At 35.1% G+C, this 9,440-nt stretch overlaps 1 long non-coding RNA gene across 1 annotated transcript in view; it reads left to right on the forward strand.

The window, feature by feature from the left end:
- Positions 1-2,110: 2,110 nt before the first annotated feature.
- LOC111085482 overlaps positions 2,111-9,440 on the forward strand; it is a 21,907-nt gene continuing 14,577 nt past the window's right edge. Inside the window, exon 1 of the long non-coding RNA XR_002610320.1 lies at positions 2,111-2,260. This is a non-coding gene — a long non-coding RNA (uncharacterized LOC111085482). The remainder of the gene's footprint in view (positions 2,261-9,440) is intronic.

Consider the following 9,440-nt stretch of genomic DNA (forward strand, 5'->3'; position numbering starts at 1 on the left):
AAAGACCAGGATAACGCCACTGCACCCACACTCTGGTAGGATGGTAGAAAGTACAACTGGACGCTGGAACAGGAATTGGCAAAGTTTTGTAATAGCTGTCAAGATGACTGGGATGTCTTACTCTCTCTGCTGTTGATGGCCTGTAGGACAGCAGAGCATGAAACCACTGGATACACTCCAGCAAAGTTGATGTTTGGTCGGGAACTTCGGTTGCCAGTAGATCTGTTAACAGGACGCCCACCTTATGAAGAGTTGCCTGAGAATGTGTCAGAGTTTGTGAAAGTGTTATCGGAAAGGATGGATGATATTCACCATGAAGTGCGTTCAAACTTGAAAACGTCTGCTGATTCGATGAAGCTATCTTATGATAAAAGATCTACTGAAGTCAGCTTAGAACTAATGCCAAAGCCTGTTGGCACCTTTGGCTTACCTCGCTGACCACATTTTATCTGGAAAGTCATGTCTGAGAGACGATCCACAATGTCATATGGGCCTTCCCATGGAGAACACAACTTAGGAGACTTCCCTTTGGTTTTCCTGGGATTATACAACCACACCTTGTCTCCTGGAATTATCTGTCTCTATATCTCTCTGCTATCTGCAATTCAATTCTGCATGCCGTCACTTCTCGCCGGTCTTATATATACAAAATAGAGGGCGTGTCTGGCAAGCACTCGAGCCTTCACGAACGTTCTAGATAGTCATTACGTGTTACCAGCGTCACGTGAATTCCGCTGTCGTAACACTGCCCCTTTCTTAGTATTGTTCGTCCCGAACAATAGCCAGTTAAGTTAAACCAATAGATAATTAACAATAACTTAATTAAATATACAGGATTTACAAATACAAAAATTTCAACAAAGTCTCTTAATTTTACGGGACCTATCTTCTTCCGTACTGGTTTCTGCTTCACGTGAAGTTCATCTGCTCAATCAGGAATTGTCCTATTATCGGTCATAGTCACATCAGTGGTAGTAACTTCATCAAGGGCTTCACTGTTTCCCTTCTCAAAACCGAGTTGAGTATCTCCTTCGACAGTGGCCTTTCCAGGTGACACGTCTTCAGCGGCATCTTTTGTTCCGTTGTTCACTTCGTCTCAACTGAAATGTCCTGAACTGTGATAATGCCAAAGTATGTTGGCATGCACCACTTTTGGCTTACCTCGTACCGCTCACTTGACTCCACGCTATAATTCACAACGATTCACGCACTTTACTTACGGTCACTTAAGTAAAAGTGACTGTGGAAATTAAGTGGATTGCAAAGTTGTATTGAGAAAAAATAAACTAGTTTTATTTAAGAAAGGAGTTGTATCACTGAAGTTCTTAGGAAAAATTTTTTTACGGGAAATTAACAAAGGACCAGAGACGTAACACGTTAATAGAAGAGTTAGGGCGAAAGAAAAACAAATAACACGTGCTTGAAGGCCCGAGAACAAATTCTTAAGCTACAAACAAGCTAAGGGAAATAATATAAAAATGATAATATAATTAATACCTTTACCGGTAAATTGTAAAAAAATATGTAGTAAATTATAATAGATAAACTAATTTAAAATAATAGAAAAGTAGAACATGAATACAGGCACAAAGTAAAGATATGAAATCAATGAAAGAATGAACGCTTGCTTTAAATAATATGGTTAAACGAAATACAACGATAAAATGGTATGGGAATTTAATATAAAAATGTGAAAAAATGACTGTGAAAAGAAACCAAACGAACAAATGGGTATAAAGGTAACAAATATGGGTGACTAAAATAATCAGAAGGATTAGCGACAATAAATATATTTCAAAGCACGTGACCAATGATTATTATCAATGTTCAGTAAGATACTGCATGAATGTAATCATTTACCATTGTTCAAATTTAAAGACGTACCTCAATCACATGAATTTTACGGCTTTTATGATGTCACAATAAAAGTATTTATTACTCAACAATGTTCTGCGCGTGTAAACAACTGAATTGAATAACTAATCAACAAAAACTTACAGCAGTGCTTTTGCTACCTGCAATTTCTGTTTCTCTATTCACATTTATCTGTTGGACATTAACAGGCTTGGCATGGAATGCATGTGACAGCACGTGATTGTACATGTACAACTTTCAAGGTCTAAGGCCTCTAGGCGTTATCAAGTTTATTTGACAGAGTAACATGTGGGTGTGGTTGAGTTCGGAAACAGACTAGAGTTTAGTAGTAGATATTTAAGCTGGTATAGTTTTATAAGTTATTGCCGTCTATTCCTGAGTTGACGTAAGTATTTTCATTATAATTTAGAATTGATTAATTTGGGGTCAGTGCCTGTACTTTTTTCCAAGAGTAATGTTCGTCTACAAGGAAGTTTGCATTAAAAATTGGTTCTAATAAACAACTAATTCATAAGATTAAGGGCTCGCTTGAGGTTAAAACAGTTGCCAACAGTTATTTTTTTTAATAATAATACTTACTCATTGACAATGTCAAAGACGAAACAATTTGAAACAAAAACGCTATTTAATGATGCTTTGAGATTTTGTACTTTTTAGAATATACTGTTAAATAATTTTGCTTTAATACTCCATTACTATCTTTAATTAATCGACAGTAGTTTTTTTATTTATTTTTAAAATTATAATATAGCAATAGTCGTGCTGACAAATACTGTGCGTATTTATAGCATTGATAGCAAACGATAAGGGAATATAATATAAAAATTAAATAAAATAATTTTTAATTAGGTTATTTAAATCTATGCAAAGGATATTAAGTACGATACAAACAAAGGTATAAAACTATGTAGATTCAAAATATTGAGTCAAAATTTACGTGAAATGTATCATGTGATAAAAATGCCCACTAAATTTTTTCATTTTAAATATAATTTGTTGGCCTTTCTATTTCACCAGCATGTGCGTTCATATGTCGCTGGATATTAACTATATCTTCAGAAATCCATGTCTTATTTCAATTGTTGTGATAATGAGGATATTGTAACTTATTTTACCGTTGGGCATTCTTTTTTATTATTTTGTAAACTTTAAGTCCACGTAACTATAACGAATTTATCTTTTCAATAACGTTTGCCACAAGTTACTTTCACTTTGAGTTTGACGCAATTGCTAGGCATCAGATCACAAATAACATTTCAATAGAAACGATACGCCAATCCCGTAAATAAACTTGCACGCTAATCGATCGGGTAACTGAATAGACGATATAATTCTGTCTACTAACACTAACAGAATCACTCGGTGAATACTCATTAACTCACTGCTTCACCAATTCTCTTATTTATAATGTACCTTTGTTTCAATGTACTGCAGGAAATTTCCACATTTTAGAGGCCTTACCATCCATGTATGTTTTGGATATATTGCATTATGATCATGAGTAGCTTCCTTCAGTAAATAAACCTCTATGTAAATAACACGTTTGCGTTTGTCTGTCCAGAACGTTTCTCTCAAATTTTTCGATCAAACGATACAAATCTAATATTGTTAGAAATGCCTTTGTTCGAGGAGTCGGGATTACCTATTGACTTTTCCATTCAGAATCCTCTTATTTGTTTTTTTGCTTAATTAAATGGTATGGTATTTGTACATGATGCCAAAATGTAGTTGTCATCACGTGACAACTGGCTTCGATTTCAACTTTAGTTGTTTTTTTTATTTGTAAAGTATTTCACACAAAGAACACTTAGCCCGCGTGTAATTTCTTAAACAAAAATTAAATTTATACTAAATATAATTGCTATGGGCTTTCTCGACTTATTTAGGTCTAAAATACATATTCGCAGTTCGTTCAAAACCGTATGCTTATCACATTGTTAACACCAATTCAGACGTTTCTGCATATTCAGCTAAGTTTGCCTTCATTACACTTTACATATATTTTACCTTGCAACAATTTAGCTTTGGTTCGTTTCATAGACTGCTATAAACACCTTTTGGTTACTTTTTTCTGTACTATGGGTTTTATTCTTCGTTTTCGTGATTTTCTGTTTCAACCCCTAAACTGTGTCATACACTGAGTGTCCGTAATTGTTTCATATGCTGTGCACTATTATAAATACCATCACTTTACTTCATTCTTTATTAAATAAGGTTACATTTATGAGAGTATGTTTGTCTCACTACATTTTTTTTTCAAATACACCAAGATTTATCAATCTAACACATTGGTAGAATAAGGAAAGTTCAAGGGAAGGGCATGATAACTACCACAAACATGTTGCAGTTTACAGATATTCTAAATTAAAATATTACAAATGTAGCTTACAACACTGCCCCCTTCCTGGACGGTGAAGTCCTCTGAACAGACCTAATAGTATACAAATAGAACAGCGTACTAAACTGTCTATTTACCAAGTTTGGTGATTTTCTTTTCAAAAGCCCATGGTATGCAGGTGGTACCTTAGCTCTTCTTTTCACTCACTAGTAATATTTAAGGTATGTTTTGTACTGCTTACTAACAATGTCAAAATGTCACTATTTCCACAATCTGTTGGTAAAATTATAAAAGTGTGCTGTATTATAACACCGAGGCTATAATGGTTCCAACCGTTTCTCTATTGCCTTATATTTCCCGTCTACTTGTAGATTAGCTTTTTCATATGTGTCCATCTCGTTTGTCATAAAACAAAAATGGTGCTCTGTGTTCCCAATTTATAACTAGCTTCGTACTTCATATCCATATGTTATTCTGTGTTAATTTTGTGTCGTTTATTGCACATATTCAATAGTGCAGTGCTGATACAGGTTACTTTCAAATTTTATGTCAAGATGTCCGTTATGTGAGTCACATGTTAGATCATGTAATTATTCATTATTAAATATTAATGTTTCGGAACTCTTCTTTCATCGTGAATATGTAGCCAGCTTGGGTGCATAAGTTTATATTTGTGTTAGAGGTGTGTTTTGTTGCATTTATTTTACTATTGGCTATCTGAACAAATCTAAATAATTTATCAGCCCTACTAGTAGAGCTAGGATGATCTCTTGCCTCTTATTGCCACTATCTGTTCAGATTCACTTTCCACTTGCAAATTCTTCTCTGCAGTTACCAAGTTTGCTGTTCTCTCACAGTGGATGACATTCGCTTGGATTACCTGTCTTTCTGGATTTTTTAAAACTACATCCTACAACATATACTACTTCCAAGCACCTGCTATATTTTAGAGTTCGTGCTTTCTTGTGACGGTGATGGTACAACAATACCATATCACCTCGATGGAATCCAACCTTATCCATATTAACATTATAGTGACTTTTCATTTTATCACTAGCTGATTTAAGTTTTTCCTGAGCAAAATTATCTATGATATCAATGGTGTTTCTTAATCTCCACATATTATGTTTAAGACTCTGTTAATTGTCTATCCTCTTGATGTGAGTATGGAAGATCCATTTACACTTTAAGTTTTCTCCCGCCCTCTGGTGGCACATTTGTAGTCTGCAGATTTATACCATTTAAAACAAGGTTTCTACACCTAGAGTGGGCACAATACAGATAACCCATTTTGTAGCTTTGTACTTAACTATAAACAAAGTTTTTTTCCCAAACATCAGTGGTGATGTTTAGGTTTTATAGAACCAGATTCTTTATGGTAGATGACTTATTGGCGATAAATTCCAACAATAACTGGACAGTACACAATCCACTTGTTTTAAAATAATATATTCAAAACAAGTCAAATGTATGTACAAAAATTCGTTACACTATTGGTTATTACAGTTGTATCCAGAGTTTTGTCTTCTTGTGATCAGCGTCCACATAGGCGGGTTCAATTACTTTAACACCTTTTGACAAGACAAATTATTCTTATATATCTGTTATTACAATACAAGCTGTGATACTTTCACTTTAGAAATCGCCACTATATGCTCTTTATGGCTAAACTCACAATTATGCACTCCAACTTAACTTTTTCACTTTTGCTGTCACTAGTTTTCTTAGTTACTTACTTTGTACTAATGTGGTTGCCTTTGGCCCGACAGAGGCCTAGAAGTTTTGCAAACTACGAGAAGTTATGATGTTACAATATTCATTTAAAGCAACGAGAAAAAATAGGAAGGTTCGAGTAATGTGACTTCAATTCACAACAAATGAACTACACAACAAATGATTCATAATCAGTTATGTAAGTAAACTTACCATTACTATCTCTTCTAAAAATAACTTACTTTAACACTTGCACAATATAAACTGAATAATACTCTCATATTACTTAAAAAGAACAGCAGTGTATATCTAATAATGGTGTGTTGCCTGTAGCTTCAGGTACTGCTGTACAATAACTTGTCATACTTAACAGTGGAAGATCTTGATCCCACGTTTTCTGATGTTCATCCATATAAATGACTAATTAATTTAATAGTGTACAGTTATATATCTTTACCATACCATCAGTAGATGGATGAAGGACTGTTGTCCTGGTCTTTTTGTTTCGAAGAATATCACACATTTCTGAAAACAATGTTGATTTAAATTTCCATCTATGATCTGAGTGAAATTCTCTAGGCAACCCAAATCTTGAAACGAATTCACTTACGAGTTTCCATACTAGTTACTGCTTTTTGGTTAAAAACAGCTTATGTTTATGGCCATTTTTGGAAATATTTCATCACAACCACGATGTATTTATTTTAACTCTTATTTTGTGGCAGAGAACCAAGCACATTAACAGCAACTCTCTCAAGTGGTGATTCAGCACAATACTGCTATAGCTACCTATTATGTTTCTCTCATGGCCCTTTTTACTCGTAGCATAGCTTAAATGACTTACACCAGTTTTCTACAGATATACATCACCCTACACAATAGAAGCATTATCCTACTCTCTCATATTTTCTTAATACTTAGATGTCCAGCAATTGGAAGGTTGTAGAAATGACAGAGCATTTTGAATGTAGACTGTGAAAGTACCAACTATAGATATTGTTTCTGTCTACTGATATCTTCCCATTTCCGACATAAAAAGCCCTCTTGTAAGCATAACGAATCCCACTGTACTCAGACCATATGGAGCAACTGTTTACCATGAGGGATTTCCTGTACTATTCTTGATCCACTAAATAACTGGTTTCAAACTCTTATATTTTGCCAGAGCATCTTTCAGGTTAAGTGTAGGGCCACGTTACTTCATCATCACTGGTAGATTTTACATCTTGAATTATACTCTGTTGTCATTTAGGCTGGTTGACTTTACTATGTTGTGCTTCCCTCTTTTCACGGTCTTTACATTATTCATCAGCACACGGTCTTCAGGATGATGTGCTAGAATTTCCATGATTCTATCCAGGGCAATATTTCCATGATTATGTTAAGGGCAACGCATGATGTTAAAGTTGTGCTCTTATAGCCATCATGCTATCTGGCATACTGGATTGTGAAAACTCACCAGGCACTTCAATTCTATATGATAAATCTTATCCATATAGATAATAGTGAAAATAACTTGGGGCTTGTACAACACTTAGTAGCTCTTTCAGAAATGTAAAATACCTTTTTTCTGCAGCATTCATTGCCTTGCTATAGTAAGCAGTTATATGTACTGTTCCGTGGCGTACTTGTGACAGCACTGCTCCCAGTGTAAAATCACTGGAATCTGTATATAAAATGAGTGGATCTTCAAGAGTTTGGTATGCTAATGCAGAAGTAGTTAAGTTCCTTCTTCCCATTGTTAAATGCTTATTCACAAACGGAAGTCCAACAAAACTTGTTTGGCTTTTCAAGTAATTCGTAAAGAGAAGGAACTGTCAGAATTATTTTACAAAGCGATGATGGCAAGAGTACAGTCGAAGAAATTCTCTTATTTCACACGGGTTCTTTTGGTGTTGGCCGATTCAGAACAGGTGGGTTTATAGACACTCCCTCTCCGCTGGTTATGTCTCAGAAAACACTCCTGTTGACAGAACAATTCACACTTCTTGGTATTCAGCATACGATTCTCTTTCCTTAACTGAACAGAACTTTCCTTAGCCTATCATAAAAAGTATCGTAGGTCTTCCAATGAAGAATTATGACACCCACATAAATTAGTTCATTCGAGGGTAGTTCAAAGCACGCTCCGTTAATCATTGATATGTAGCAGGTGTATTTCATAATTCACATGGTAACATGACAAATTACCACAATCCATTTTCTGTCTTCTGTCTACTTGCTTTGTCGACTTGCACTTGCCAATATCCATCGCTATGATTCAATGTTGAAAACAATTTCGATCCAGATAGAGTACCCAAAGTGGAGTTAATCCTTGGTAGTGGGTTGGCATCTTTTTTGTGACTTCATTCACTTTCAGTTAGTCCATGCAGACCCTTGTGGATCCCTCTTTCCTCACAAGTACGATACGCGATGACTGTGGACTATTACTCGGATCTGACACTCCTTGTTCCTTCATTTTATTCTAACTCTTTGAAAACTTCAGTTTTTTTCTGCAAGTGGGAATCGTCTGGCTAACTGCATCTCCAGTATTCGCCCTGTTAAATATTTGTTTGGTCTACTGAAGATGTCTTGATTAGCTGTAAGATTTCCATACCTGCCCGGACAGCTTTTGTAAGTGAGGTGATAAACTGTCTTTATGTAAGAATTTGACATTGGACTTGCTACATCAAAGGTAGCTACTTCTGACATTCTTTGATGTGTAAGTAGTACCTGTATAGCCTCACGTGTTGCAATGTTTCATTCAGATTTGACTCGAATTTTATAGTTTGTTGTTTCTTTTTGTAATAATATCTTTATTCTTCAGATCCACAAGAGTTCTGCTAACCATTAATCTTCCAGCACATGCTGGAGGGTTTGGTTCTACTATATCCAAATCACAAATGTAAATTTATATCTAATAAATCCTGGTATGAATATTTCACTTTTTGGTGTTACAGTGACTGCCCCCTTGTTTTCACTGGTAGGTCACCCTCTGGTTTAGTAAATGTTATATAATGCACAGGGATTTTCTAGTCATATTCTGTGAAGGTATTTGAAGCTAGCATTACCTTAAATCTATGTCTCTTCATGAAATCAGTTCCCAATAAGCACCCTTCAACTATGTCAATTGCCCACGTATCGTGAGGTATAGAGAAGCTTCCTCCATTAAGTGTAACTGCCTACTTCCATTTTGCTGGAACTTTACGCCCAGTTGCTGTTTGTATCTTTGCTGGAGATAATTTTCCACCTTTCTTTGCCAAATCGGGTCAAACTATTGTAGCTGAAGAACTAATGTTGATCAACATACTCCAAGACTTTCCATCGGTCAACCCATAGACTGGTTTTTTTAAATAATGAACTTTTTATTTCACTTGGGGCAGATAGGGTATTTTCACTTGAACTTGTTATGTATTACACTTTCGAATGGTCTGAAACCGAGCTAAATGATAATTTAAATTTAGTAGTTAAATAAATGCTGAAATGTATCCAATTTATGATATTTGCCAAGAATATTGATACACACGGTTTTCTT

Source organism: Limulus polyphemus, unplaced genomic scaffold, assembly GCF_000517525.1.
Source record: "Limulus polyphemus unplaced genomic scaffold, Limulus_polyphemus-2.1.2 Scaffold420, whole genome shotgun sequence".
In the NCBI taxonomy this organism is placed as follows: Eukaryota; Metazoa; Arthropoda; class Merostomata; order Xiphosura; family Limulidae; genus Limulus; species Limulus polyphemus.